Here is a 14,447-nt window from a genome sequence, read left to right on the forward strand (position 1 = left end):
TCCATTTCTTTTAACGGTTAAGTCGACAGACTAGCATGGGTTAACATTGTCCCTATATATGATTGTGTTGACATTAAAATTATGCCTTGTTAAAATAGTTGTGGTATCATAGATCCCAATATTATGGATCCTAAATGAAAAGTATTGGCCATTAAATATTGATATGAATATAAGTTGTATCCTTGTAAAAAATGTTGGAGATTTACACAACAATTGGTTCAATGAAACATTTGAATATACTTCGAATACAGGTGGATTAGCTAAAGAAGACGAATACTAAGGTAACCCATGTATAAGCCAAGTAGTCAGATTTATTGTGACTATGTCAGGGGAAGCCAATAAAGTCACATTTGTGCTGGTTTTATGTTAGTAAGGCTTCTAGCATAAGTCATCAACAATTGTATCGATTTAGTGACTCGTGGTTATGGACATACTCTTTAAAATCGGGGTATAACTCTTCTATTGAAGAGGAAGACTAAGATAATATAGATTAAATAAATGTGTTTATAGACCACTATAGGATATAATTTTATCAATTTGCAAACACATACACAAGAACTACTTTTGACAGTCAATCTTGTCTAGATCCCATCAAATGTATCAATTTGTTTTGTTTGACTCAAATAAATAAATTGTTGACCAAATTTGTATAAAAATTTTCAATTCTGGAACAGACATGACTCCTTTTGGTGAGTTGCTCTTAAGATTTACAAATTATGCCCAATAATAATAGAAATTTAAAAAAACAATAAGTACAAAAAAACAAGAAATAAGAAAGAACAAGTATAGAAAATAAAAAATTGAAAACTGAAAAACTTGTTATAAAATGGACAAAACTTGACAGGTACTTAAATAAAAATGATAGAATTGAAATAACAAAAGAAAAAAACAGTAGTGTGTAAATTTGTATTAATAGAAGAGTTCTCCAAACTTATTAAAATTAATCTTATTTTAAAAAATATTTCTAAACTATTTGGTATAACTTTGGACCTCAAATAAACTTGTACTTTAAGTAGTTTTAAATTTCAAATAAAATTTGAACTCTAAGTAATCTTAGACCTCAAGTAGCTAATCTTAGATTTTAAACAAATTTAAACTCTAAATAATTTTAAATTTCAAGTAAACTTGACCACTCTAATTTATTTTTATTTTTTTCAATCATAGACTTTTTTATGTAATATTATCTTCAACTTTAATTGTTAAATTCTTTTCAACGTACATTGTTTGAGAAAATCAAATTTTTGATACAACACTTGCAAACAAATTTCCCGACATCATTTTGGTTACTTAAATTCATTTTACTATTATTCGTTCCTTGCATGCCAAGGTAGCTAGGACGCTAGCTGATTTACCAACAAAAAATTAGGGTTATATATGTGTACTAGCTATCATTTTACTTCTTTTGTGTGAGAATGACTAAAAGGAATCGTTTCTTAAAAAGTGGTGACCCCGCCATTGATAGTGAGAATCGATTGATCTTAATTTCCCTTAGATATTAGGATGAGCCCTTTGGAATTTGTTGCTACTTTTTCATATGGTAAGAATTTGGAAAGTCGTTTTCAAATAACAACCAAACATCATATTATATTGTTTTCTTCGATTAGCCATCAGTGATTATGCACATATCCCACTCTCGCTCCACTGAACGAGAGGTTGCTTTCCTATGTGTTGAATTTTGGTTTCATACTCATTTTTCTATATGGAAAATGCTACTTATCCAAAATGATTTAACCTTTAAACATTTTTAAATTTAATTATTCTATTATATTAATTTTTTAATTAATTAATTAATTATGTTTCTTATTTTAAAGGAACTACTATTAATTTTAGGGTAAAAAACTTATATGCGCCAAGGGTAGTTGGAATTTACCAAAATCAGCCAAACGAAATTCTGATACATCAATCCACCAAAGAACACTTTAATATAATTCGAATCAATAAAATTCGAATTAGGTTTTCACATAATTCGAATTGATATAGTTCGATTTACTCACAATCATCATTCAAAAGTAGTTCGAATCAATAAGCATCGAATTAAGTATGCATAGTTCGAATTATATCAATTCGAATTACTATCATCACGTGGTTAAGGGAGTTCGAATCTTCTTGATTCGAATTACACTCTCCTTTGGTAATTAAAGGTAATTCGAATTGACTTAATTCGAATTACGTATATATAGTGCGAATGGAATTGATTCGAATTAGTGTGAAACAGATCTCTATATATATGAGGTGTACGTGAGTTACTCTCAATAGAGGGGTCAGATGGCTAGTGAGGATAGTTTTCTAGTGTTGGTTCACCACAGAGGATCGATTAAGAGAAAAACTCGATCCGGTGTGAAGTTCACCGATAAGGATCCTCTCTGTATTATCGTGAGGCCTACGACGAGCTATGATGATTGGTGCACGAAATTGTGATCTCCAGGCTCGAACAAATCCTGGTAATGGCTCCAAAGCTTGGTGCTCTGATCTTAATTCATAATTGTCACAACTTCGATACAACTAACCAGCAAGTGCACTGGGTCGTCCAAGTAATACCTTACGTGAGTAAGGGTCGAATCCCACGGAGATTGTTGGTATGAAGCAAGCTATGGTCACCTTGCAAATCTCAGTCAGGCGGATATAAAATAATCATGGAGTTTTCGAATATTATATAGTAAAATAGGGATAGAGATACTTATGTAAATCATTGGTAGGAATTTCAGATAAGTGAATGGAGATGCTTTTCGTTCCTCTGAACCTCTGCTTTCCTGCTATCTTCATCCAATCAGTCTTACTCCTTTCCATGGCTGGCTGTATGCAAGGGCATCACCGTTGTCAGTGGCTACATCCCCTCCTCTCAGTGAATAATATGCTCACGCACCCTGTCACAGCACGGCTATTCATCTGTCGGTTCTCGATCATGCTGGAATAGGATTCACCCTCCTTTTGCGTCTGTCACTAACGCCCAGCACTCGCGAGTTTGAAGCTCGTCACAGTCATTCAATCATTGAATCCTACTCGGAATACCACAGACAAGGTTTAGACTTTCCGGATTCTCTTGAATGCCGCCATCATTCTAGCTTACGCCACGAAGATTCTGATTAAGAGATCTAAGAGATACTCATTCTAGCTTAATTCATGTAGAACAGAAGTGTTTGTCAGGCACGCGTTCATAGGGGAGAATGGTGATGAGCGTCACACATAATCATCACCTTCATCACGTTCTTGGGTGCGAATGGATATCTTAGAAGCGAAATAAGAAGATTTGAATAGAAAACAGTAGTACTTTGCATTAATCTTTGAGGAACAGCAGAGCTCCACACCTTAATCTATGGAGTGTAGAAACTCTACCGTTGAAAATACATAAGTGAAAGGTCCAGGCATGGCCGAGATGGCCAGCCCTCTAAACGAGATCACAGGATCAAAATACAATCCAGGATTGTCAAAAAGACTAGTAAAAGGTCCTATTTATAATAAACTAGCTACTAGGGTTTACATGAGTAAGTAATTGATGAATAAATCCACTTCCGGGGTCTACTTGGTGTGTGTTTGGACTGAGCCTGAGTGTTGCACGTGCAGAGGCCATTTGTGGAGTTGAACGCCAGTTTCTGTGCCAGTTTGGGCGTTCAACTCTGGTTTTGGATCCTTTTCTGGCGCTGGACGCCAGATTTGGGCAGAAGGCTGGCGTTGAACGCCAGTTTACGTCGTCAATTCTTGGCCAAAGTATGGACTATTATATATTGCTGGAAAGCCCTGGATGTCTACTTTCCAACGCAATTGGAAGCGCGCCATTTCGAGTTCCGTAGCTCCAGAAAATCCACTTTGAGTGCAGGGAGGTCAGAATCCAACAGCATCAGCAGTCCTTCTTCAACCTCTGAATCAGATTTTTGCTCAAGTCCCTCAATTTCAGCCGGAAAATACCTGAAATCACAGAAAAACACACAAACTCATAGTAAAGTCCAGAAATGTGAATTTAACATAAAAACTAATGAAAACATCCCTAAAAGTAACTAGATCCTACTAAAAACATACTAAAAACAATGCCAAAAAGCGTATAAATTATCCGCTCATCACAACACCAAACTTAAATTGTTGCTTGTCCCCAAGCAACTGAAAATCAAATAGGATAAAAAGAAGAGAATATACTATAAATTTCAAACTATCAATGAAACATAGCTTCAATCAAATGAGCGGGACTTATAGCTTTTTGCCTCTTGAATAGTTTTGGCATCTCACTCTATCCATTGAGGTTTAGAATGATTGGCATCTATAGGAACTTCAGATTTCGAATAGTGTTATTGACTCTCTTAGTTCAGTATGATGATTCTTGAACACAGCTTCTTTATGAGTCTTGGCCGTGGCCCTAAGCACTTTGTTTTCCAGTATTACCACCGGATACATAAATGCCACAGACACATAATTGGGTGAACCTTTTCAGATTGTGACTCAGCTTTGTTAAAGTTCCCAATTAGAGGTGTCCAGGGTTCTTAAGCACACTCTTTTTTTGCTTTGGACCTTGACTTTAACCGCTCAGTCTCAAGTTTTCACTTGACACCTACACGCCACAAGCACATGGTTAGGGACAGCTTGGTTTAGCCGCTTAGACCAGGATTTTATTCCTTTTAGGCCCTCCTATCCACTGATGCTCAAAGCCTTGGGATCCTTTTTATTTCCCTTGCCTTTTGGTTTTAAGGGTTATTGGCTTTTTGCTCTTGCCTCTTGGTTTTAAGAGCTTTTGGCTTTTTCTGCTTGCTTTTTCTTTCTATTTTTTTTTTCGCCTATTTTTTTTATTTTTTTTTCTGCAAGCTTTGCTCTTTGCTGCTTTTTCTTGCTTCAAGAATCATTTTTATGATTTTTCAAATTATCAAATAACATGTCTCCTAGTCATCATTCTTTCAAGAGCCAACATATTTAACATTCATGAACAACAACTTCTAAAGACATATGCACTGTTCAAGCATACATTCAAAAAAACAAGAAGCATTGTCACCACATCAATATAATTAAGCTAGGTTCAGGGATAAATTCGAAACTCATGTATTTCTTGTTCTTTTGGATTAAAACATTTTTCATTTAAGAGAGGTGATGGATTCATAGGACATTCATAACTTTAAGACAAAGTTACTAACTACTAATGATCATGTAATGAAGACACAAACATGGATAAGCACATAACATAGAAAACAAAAAACAGAAGAGATAAGAACAAGGAATGAATCCACCTTAGTGATGGTGGCGTTTCCTTCTTGAGGAACCAATGATGTCCTTGAGTTCTTCTATGTCTCTTCCTTGTCTTTGTTGCTCCTCCCTCATTGCTTTTTGATCTTCTCTTATTTCATGGAGCATGATGGAGTGCTCTTGATGTTCCACCCTTAGTTGTCCCATATTGGAACTCAATTCTTCTAGGGAGGTGTTGATGTGCTCCCAATAGTTTTGTGGAGGAAAGTGCATTTGAGGCATTTCCAGAATCTCATGGAAATGAGCTTCTTGCGCCTCTTGAGCTCCATGACTGGGCTCTCTTGCTTGCTCCATCTTCTTCTTAGTGATGGGCTTGTCCTCTTTAATGAGGATATCTCCCTCTATGTCAATCCCAGCTGAATTGCATAGGTGGCAGATGAGGTGAGGAAAGGCTAACCTTGCCATGGTGGAGGACTTGTCAGCCACCTTGTAGAGTTCTTGAGGTATAATCTCATGAACTTCCACCTCTTCTCCAATCATGATGCTATGGATCATGATGGCCCGGTCTATAGTAACTTCAGACCGGTTGCTAGTGGGAATGATTGAGCATTGAATGAACTCCAACCATCCTCTAGCTACAGGCTTGAGGTCCAATCTTCTTAGTTGAACCGGCTTGCCTTTGGAGTCAATCTTCCATTGAGCTCCTTCTACACATATGTCCATAAGGACTTGGTCCAACCTTTGATCAAAGTTGACTCTCCTTGTGTAGGGGCGTGCGTTCTCTTCCATGTATGGCAAGTTGAACGCCAACCTCACATTTTCCGGACTAAAATCTAAGTATCTCCCCCGAACCATTGTAACATAGTTCTTTGGATCCGGGTTCTTACTTTGATCATGGTTCTTGGTGATCCATGCATTGGCATAGAACTCTTGAACCATTAGGATGCCGACTTGTTGGATGGGATTTGTTAGAACTTCCCAACCTCTTCTTTGAATTTCATGTCGGATCTCCGGATACTCATTTCTTTTGAGTTTAAAAGGGACCTCAGGGATCACCTTCTTCTTGGCCACAACATCATAGAAGTGGTCTTGATAGGCTTTGGAGATGAACCTTTCCATCTCCCATGACTCGGATGTGGAAGCTTTTATCTTCCCTTTCCCTCTTCTAGAGGATTCTCCGGTCTTAGGTGCCATCAATGGTAATGGAAAAACAAAAAAGCTATGCTTTTACCACACCAAACTTAGAATATTGCTCGCCCTCGAGCAATAAACAAAAGAATAGAAGGAGAAGAAGAAGAAATATGGAGAGGGAGAGGGAGATGTGTTTCGGCTAAGAAGGGTGTAGAGGGGTGTGTTGTGTGAATTTGATGAAGAATGGAGGGCTTTATATAGGGAAGGGAGGGGGGGTATTGGTTCGGCCATATGGGTGGGTTTGGGTGGGAAATTGGTTTTGAATTTTGAAGGTAGGTGGAGTTTATGAGGTAGGTTTATTGGGAAGAGTGGGTGGATGTGAGTGGTGAAGAGGTGATGGGGAAGAGAGTTTGAGGTGATTGGTGAAGGGTTTTTGGGTAAGAGTGTTTATGGGGTTGTGTGAAAGAGAGTGGTGAGAAGAAGTGAGTGGAGGTAGGTGGGGATCCTGTGGGGTCTACAGATCCTGAGTGGATCCTGTGGGGTCCACAGATCCTGAGTGGATCCTGTGGGGTCCACAGATCCTGAGGTGTCAAGGCATTTACATCCCTGCACCCATTAGGCATGTAAAAATGCCTTTGTACCCAACTCTGGGCGTTCAGCGCCAGGTTGGTGGCCATTTTGGGCGTTCAGCGCTCATTTGTGTGCCATTTCTGGCGTTGAACACCAGAACCATGCCTGTTCTGGCGTTCAGCGCCCAGAAGCTGCCCATTTTGGGCGTTCAGCGCCAGAACCATGCTCTGTTCTGGCGCTGAACGCCAGACAGATGCTCCTCCAGGGTGTGATTTTTCTTCTGCTGTTTTTGATTCCGTTTTCAATTTTTATATTTATTTTGTGACTCCACATGATCATGAACCTAAGAAAACATGAAAAACAATAAAAATAAGAATTAGATAAACATTGGGTTGCCTCCCAACAAGCGCTTCTTTAATGTCAATAGCTTGACAGTGGGCTCTCATGGAGCCTCACAGATGTGCAGAGCTTTGTTGAGACTTTCCAACACCAAACTTAGAGTTTGGATATGGGAGTTCAACACCAAACTTAGAGTTTGGTTGTGGCCTCCCAACACCAAACTTAGAGTTTGACTGTGGGGGCTCTGGTTGACTCTGCTTGAAGAGAAGCCTTTTCTGCTTCCTCCCCATGGTTGCAGAGGGAGATCCTTGAGTTTTAAACACAAGGGAGTCCTCATTCCATTGAAGGACTATTTCACCTCTGTCAACATCAATCACAGCTCTTGCTGTGGCCAGGAAAGGTCTTCCTAGGATGATGGATTCATCCTCTTCCTTTCCAGTATCCAGGACTATGAAATCAGTAGGTATGTAAAGGCCCTCAACCTTTACTAATACATCTTCTACTTGTCCATAAGCCTGTCTTCTTGAGTTGTCTGCCATCTCTAGTGAGATTTTAGCAGCTTGCACCCCATAGATTCCCAGCTTCTCTATTACAGAGAGGGGCATGAGGTTTATTCCTGAACCAAGGTCACACAGAGCCTTAAAGATCATGGTGCCTATGGTACAGGGTATTATGAACTTTCCAGGATCCTGTCTCTTCTGAGGCAATGTCAGTTGATCCAGATCACTTAGTTCATTGATGAACAAGGGAGGCTCAGCTTCCCAAGTATCAATGCCAAATAGTTTGGCATTCAGCTTCATGATTGCACCAAGAAACTTGGCAGTTTGCTCTTCAGTAACATCCTCATTCTCTTCAGAAGAGGAATACTCATCAGAGCTCATGAAGGGCATAAGGAGGTTCAATGGGATCTCTATGGTCTCCAGATGAGCCTCAGAGTCCTTTGGTTCCTCAGAGGAGAGCTCCTTATTGACCACTGGACGTCCCAGGAGGTCTTCCTCCTTGGGATTCACGTCCTCTCCTCTCCTCACAGGTTCGGCCATGGCGCTTATGTCAATGGCCTTGCATTCTCCTTTTGGGTTCTCTTCTGTATTGCTTGGGAGAGTACTAGGAGGGATTTCAGTGATCCTTTTACTCAGCTGGCCCACTTGTGCTTCCAGATTTCTAATGGAAGACCTTGTTTCATTCATGAAACTTACAGTGGCCTTAGATAGATCAGAGACTAGATTTGCTAAATTAGAAGCATTTTGTTCAGAGTTCTCTGTCTGTTGCTGAGTTGATGATGGAAAAGGCTTGCTATTGCTAAACCTGTTTCTTCCACCATTATTAAAGCCTTGTTGGGGCTTTTGATCCTTCCATGAGAAATTTGGATGATTTCTCCATGTTGAGTTATAGGTGTTTCCATAAGGTTCACCTAAGTAATTTACCTCTGCTATTGCAGGGTTCTCAGGATCATAGGCTTCTTCTTCAGAAGATGCCTCTTGAGTACTGTTGGATGCAGCTTGCATTCCATGCAGACTCTGAGAGATCATATTGACTTGCTGAGTCAATATTTTATTCTGAGCCAATATGGCATTCAGAGTATCAACTTCAAGAACTCCCTTCTTCATAGGCGTCCCATTATTCACAGGATTTCTTTCAGAAGTGTACATGAACTGGTTATTAGCAACCATGTCAATGAGTTCTTAAGCTTCTGCAGGCGTTTTCTTTAGGTGAATGGATCCACCTGCAGAGGTATCCAATGACATCTTAGATAACTCAGACAGACCATCATAGAATATATCCAGGATGGTCCATTCTGAAAGCATGTCAGAAGGACACTTTTTGGTCAACTGTTTGTATCTTTCCCAAGCTTCATAGAGGGATTCACCTTCTTTCTGTCTGAAGGTTTGAACATCAGCTCTAAGCTTGCTCAGCTTTTGAGGAGGAAAGTACTTGGCTAAGAAAGCCGTGACCAGCTTATCCCAAGAGTTCAGGCTGTCTTTGGGTTGAGAGTCCAACCATAATCTAGCTCTGTCTCTTACAGCAAAAGGGAAAAGCATGAGCCTGTAGACTTCAGGATCTACTCCATTAGTCTTAACAGTATCACATATCTGCAAGAATTCAGTTAAGAACTGAAAAGGATCTTCAGATGGAAGTCCATGAAACTTGCAGTTCTGCTGCATTAGAGAAACTAATTGAGGTTTCAGCTCAAAGTTGTTTGCTCCAATGGCAGGAATGGAGATGCTTCTTCCATGTAAATTGGAATTAGGTGCAGTAAAGTCACCAAGCATTCTCCTTGCATTATTATTATTTTCGGCTGCCATCTCCTTTTCTTGTTCGAAAATTTCTGAAAGGTTATCTCTGGATTGTTGTATTTTAGCTTCTCTTAATTTTCTCTTCAGAGTCCTTTCAGGTTCTGGATCTGCTTCCACAAGAATGTTCTTATCCTTGCTCCTGCTCATATGACAAAGAAGAAGGCACAGAAAAATAATAATAATAGAGATTCTCTTTACCACAGTATAGAGGTTCCCTTATGTGAGTAGAAGAAAAGAGGAAGAAATTCGAACACAGATAGAAGAGTGGGTTCGAATTTGGTGATGATGTGAGGAAGAGATGTTAGTTAATGAATGAATAAATAGAATAGGATGAGAGAGAAGGAGGGAATTTTCGAAAATTATTTTTGAAAAGGGGTTAGTGATTTTTGAAAATAGTTTTTGAAAAATTGTTAGTAATTTTCGAAAATTAAGTTTTTAAAAATTAAAATAATTAATAATTTAAAAAGAAATTTTGAAAAAGGGGAGAGATATTTTTGAAAATGAGAGAGAGAGAGTTAGTTAGGTGGTTTTGAAAAAGATAAGAAACAAACAAAAAGTTAGTTAGTTAGTTGAAACAAATTTTTAAAAGATAAGAGGCTAGGAAGTTAGAAAAGATATTTTGAAAAGATATTTTTGAAAAAGATAAGATAAGAAGATTTTTTTGAAAAGATATGATTGAAGTTAGTTTTGAAAAAGATTTGATTTTTAAAATCACAATTAATGACTTGATTCACAAGAAATCATAAGATATGATTCTAGAACTTAAAGTTTGAATCTTTCTTAACAAACAAGTAACAAACTTCAAATTTTTGAATCAAAACATTAATTGATTATGTTATTTTCGAAAATTTGGTATAAAAATAAGAAAAAGATTTTTGAAAAATATTTTTGAAATTTTCGAAAATAACTAAGAATTTTGAAAAAGATTTGATTTTTGAAAAAGATTTTGAAAAAGATAAGATTTTCAAATTGAAAATTTGATTTGACTCATGAGAAACAATTTGATTTTAAAATTTTTTGAAAAAGTCAACTCAAATTTTCGAATTTGATGAGAGAAAAAGGGAAAGATATTTTTTTGATTTTTTGAATTTTTATGAAAACATGAAAATTATGCAATGCATGAAATTTTTAGATCAAAATAATGAATGCATGCAAGAATGCTATGAATGTCAAGATGAACACCAAGAACACTATGAATGTCAAGATGAACATCAAGAACATAATTTTGAAAAATTTTAATGCAAAGAAAACATGCAAGACACCAAACTTAGAATTCTTTAATGCTTAGACACTAAGAATTCAAGAATGCATATGATAAACATGAAAAGACACAAAACAAAAAATCATCAAGATCAAACAAGAAGACTTACCAAGAACAACTTGAAGATCATGAAGAACACTATGAATGCATGATATTTTCGAAAAATGCAAGATGCATATGCAATTGACACCAAACTTATAATGTGACTCAAGACTCAAACAAGAAACAGTAAAATATTTTTGATTTTTATGATTTTCTAATTTTTTTGGATTTTTTTCGAAAATTATATGAAAAAGAAAAATAAGGATTCCAAAATTTTTAATATGAATTCCAGGAATCTTGCATTCTTAGTCTAAAGCTTCAGTCCAGGAATTAGACATGGCTCACTAGCCAGCCAAGCTTTCAATGAAAGCTCCGGTCCAAAACACTAGACATGGCCAATGGCCAGCCAAGCTTCAGCATGTAATTCAGATATGACATGTCTGACATACTCATTCCCAAAGGAATAGACATGGCTTTACAGCCAGCCAGGCTTCAACATGCTTCATGAAACACTAGAATTCATTCTTAAAAATTTTGAATAAAAAAAATTTTTTGAAAACATTTTTATTTTTTTTTTCGAAAACAGATGAGAAACTTTTAGAAATATTTTTGAAAAATTTTTGAAAATAAAATAAAAAGAAAATTACCCAATCTGAGCAACAAGATGAACCGTCAGTTGTCCAAACTCGAACAATCCCCGGCAATGGCGCCAAAAACTTGGTGCACGAAATTGTGATCTCCAGGCTCGAACAAATCCTGGTAATGGCTCCAAAGCTTGGTGCTCTGATCTTAATTCATAATTGTCACAACTTCGATACAACTAACCAGCAAGTGCACTGGGTCGTCCAAGTAATACCTTACGTGAGTAAGGGTCGAATCCCACGGAGATTGTTGGTATGAAGCAAGCTATGGTCACCTTGCAAATCTCAGTCAGGCGGATATAAAATAATCATGGAGTTTTCGAATATTATATAGTAAAATAGGGATAGAGATACTTATGTAAATCATTGGTAGGAATTTCAGATAAGTGAATGGAGATGCTTTTCGTTCCTCTGAACCTCTGCTTTCCTGCTATCTTCATCCAATCAGTCTTACTCCTTTCCATGGCTGGCTGTATGCAAGGGCATCACCGTTGTCAGTGGCTACATCCCCTCCTCTCAGTGAATAATATGCTCACGCACCCTGTCACGGCACGGCTATTCATCTGTCAGTTCTCGATCATGCTGGAATAGGATTCACCCTCCTTTTGCGTCTGTCACTAACGCCCAGCACTCGCGAGTTTGAAGCTCGTCACAGTCATTCAATCATTGAATCCTACTCGGAATACCACAGACAAGGTTTAGACTTTTCGGATTCTCTTGAATGCCGCCATCATTCTAGCTTACGCCACGAAGATTCTGATTAAGAGATCTAAGAGATACTCATTCTAGCTTAATTCATGTAGAACAGAAGTGTTTGTCAGGCACGCGTTCATAGGGGAGAATGGTGATGAGCGTCACACATAATCATCACCTTCATCACGTTCTTGGGTGCGAATGGATATCTTAGAAGCGAAATAAGAAGATTTGAATAGAAAACAGTAGTACTTTGCATTAATCTTTGAGGAACAGCAGAGCTCCACACCTTAATCTATGGAGTGTAGAAACTCTACCGTTGAAAATACATAAGTGAAAGGTCCAGGCATGGCCGAGATGGCCAGCCCCCTAAACGAGATCACAGGATCAAAATACAATCCAGGATTGTCAAAAAGACTAGTAAAAGGTCCTATTTATAATAAACTAGCTATTAGGGTTTACATGAGTAAGTAATTGATGAATAAATCCACTTCCGGGGTCCACTTGGTGTGTGTTTGGGCTGAGCCTGAGTGTTGCACGTGCAGAGGCCATTTGTGGAGTTGAACGCCAGTTTCTGTGCCAGTTTGGGCGTTCAACTCTGGTTTTGGATCCTTTTCTGGCGCTGGACGCCAGATTTGGGCAGAAGGCTGGCGTTGAACGCCAGTTTACGTCGTCAATTCTTGGCCAAAGTATGGACTATTATATATTGATGGAAAGCCCTGGATGTCTACTTTCCAACGCAATTGGAAGCGCGCCATTTCGAGTTCTGTAGCTCCAGAAAATCCACTTTGAGTGCAGGGAGGTCAGAATCCAACAGCATCAGCAGTCCTTCTTCAACCTCTGAATCAGATTTTTGCTCAAGTCCCTCAATTTCAGCCGGAAAATACCTGAAATCACAGAAAAACACACAAACTCATAGTAAAGTCCAGAAATGTGAATTTAACATAAAAACTAATGAAAGCATCCCTAAAAGTAACTAGATCCTACTAAAAACATACTAAAAACAATGCCAAAAAGCGTATAAATTATCCGCTCATCAATGATCTTGTTAGCTCTGTACTGCTGAAACTTGGTTTGGATGGTGTGAAAAGGGTTAAGAAGTTTTTCTATCGCATTCCAACCACGGTGCTCCAAGATACCGTGAAGTATGATTGTTTCACGATCGAGAGTGATGAGGATTTGCAGGTCATGTTTCATTGTCGCCGGCAATTTCCCGAGGTAAGGACACCTGAGCTGTTGGCAAAGTTGGTTGATGTGGTATCCAGTTCGGGGGGTTCGAACCGGAATACACACACTTTAGCCACGGTGGCCGGTTCTAGCTCGAGACCTGCCGTTGCTTCATCCTCCGTCCCTGCGTACGAGCCACCGATCCAGCCTGTTGCCTCCTCTTCGTTCGCTGTTGATCTCAGCGGCAATGTCGGCGACGATGTTGGTACAGGAGAACATCTTACGATCTCATTACATTGTGCTACACCAGCTGGTGTTGGAGACGGGTTCTTTGATGATCCAGATGACGATGATGTTGAGCCGGATCTGATTGCCGATGACAGTGGCGATGAACTCGGAGCGAGTGACTCGAGAGGGGCTGCAGGTGGATCTAGTTCTGGCACACAGCAGTACCCACCCCATTTTTCATCATTGGACCTGGATGCCATGAGGCAGGATGGGCTTCCTGGGCAGGCTGCTGGATTTGGCGCTAGAGATGCAGACGGGTCTGCTGGTATGACAGAGTTCCAGGTTGGTCAGCAGTTCCAGGATAAAGATGAGGCCCTGTTGAGTGTGAAGACTTACAGCATCCGCCGGGGGTACAGTACAAGGTAATTGAGTCTGACTATCGCCGGTATGTGGAAAAGTGTTCTGAGTTTGGGAATGGGTGCACATGGTTGATTCGGTTGAGTCTCCGGCAGCACAAGGGCATCTGGAAAGTGAAACGGTACAACGAACCGTATACGTGTCTTGCCACCTCTATCTCCAGCGACCATAGGAGTTTGGATTATCATGTCATATCGACATTCATTATGCCAATGGTGAGGGCTGATGCATCCATCAACATCAAGGTCCTCCTAAATAACCGGCCGCACACTTTGGATTCAGACCGATGTACAGGAGGGTCTGGATGGCGAAGCAGAAGGCTGTTGCCGTCATCTATGGTGACTGGAATGATTCGTACAACGAGCTCCCTAGGTGGGTGTTAGGAGTCCAGTTGACCATGCCTGGTACAGTAGCAGTCCTTCGGACATGCCTTGTTCGAGTTGTGGGATAGCTCGACGAGTCTCAAGCTTATTTTCACAGGCTGTTCTGGACGTTCCCACCTTG

The 14,447-nt window shown here is 39.2% G+C and overlaps 1 non-coding gene across 1 annotated transcript; it reads left to right on the forward strand.

The window, feature by feature from the left end:
• The first annotated feature begins 8,999 nt into the window (after positions 1–8,999).
• Positions 9,000–9,107, forward strand: LOC148569983 (small nucleolar RNA R71). The gene has a single exon (XR_015908089.1). It is a non-coding gene; the product is annotated as a small nucleolar RNA R71 (small nucleolar RNA).
• The last annotated feature ends 5,340 nt before the right edge of the window (positions 9,108–14,447 follow it).

This window comes from Arachis ipaensis, chromosome B3 (assembly GCF_059453495.1).
Source record: "Arachis ipaensis isolate K30076 ecotype BB chromosome B3, ASM5945349v1, whole genome shotgun sequence".
NCBI lineage: Eukaryota > Viridiplantae > Streptophyta > Magnoliopsida > Fabales > Fabaceae > Arachis > Arachis ipaensis.